The sequence below is a fragment of the Triticum aestivum genome, chromosome 5B (genome assembly GCF_018294505.1).
Source record: "Triticum aestivum cultivar Chinese Spring chromosome 5B, IWGSC CS RefSeq v2.1, whole genome shotgun sequence".
Classification (NCBI taxonomy): domain Eukaryota; kingdom Viridiplantae; phylum Streptophyta; class Magnoliopsida; order Poales; family Poaceae; genus Triticum; species Triticum aestivum.
The window spans coordinates 645219305-645219872 of NC_057807.1; positions in this window are offsets into that span (position 1 = coordinate 645219305).

Genomic DNA, 568 nt, shown 5'->3' on the forward strand with positions numbered 1-568 from the left:
GGCCGCCGCGCGCCGCCTCGCCGCCCCTGCCCTGCATTTTTCATAGCATTTTTTTGTATTTTTTTGTGTATATGTGTTTGTATGTGTATATATGTGTACATTTTCATAGTATTTTTCTCATAAGTGTATTTTTTGTTCATTGCATTTTTTTCATATATATAATGTATATATGTATGTGGTAGCTATATATATGATGAGTGGATGTGGCTATGTATGTATGAATATAATGTTCATAGCATTTTTTTGTTTATATATGTTTTTTCATATATGTATTAATTTTTTATTTAGGTTGTTAGTAGATATCGATTTTAGGTTAGTGCATTTTAGGTTAGTGTAGAGGAGAAAGGAAAATAAGGAAAAGGAAGAAAAGAGGAAGAAGGAAGAAGGAGATCGAAGAAGAAGAAAAGGAAGGAGAGGAAAAAGGAAAATAAGAAGAGGAAGAAAGGAGAAGAAGAGGAGAGGAAGAAGAGGAGAAATAAATAAGAAGAGGAAAAAAGAAGAAAAAGAAGAGGAGAAGAAGAAAGGAATAGAGGAGAAGAAGAAAAAAATAGATTTTTTTCCTTCTTCC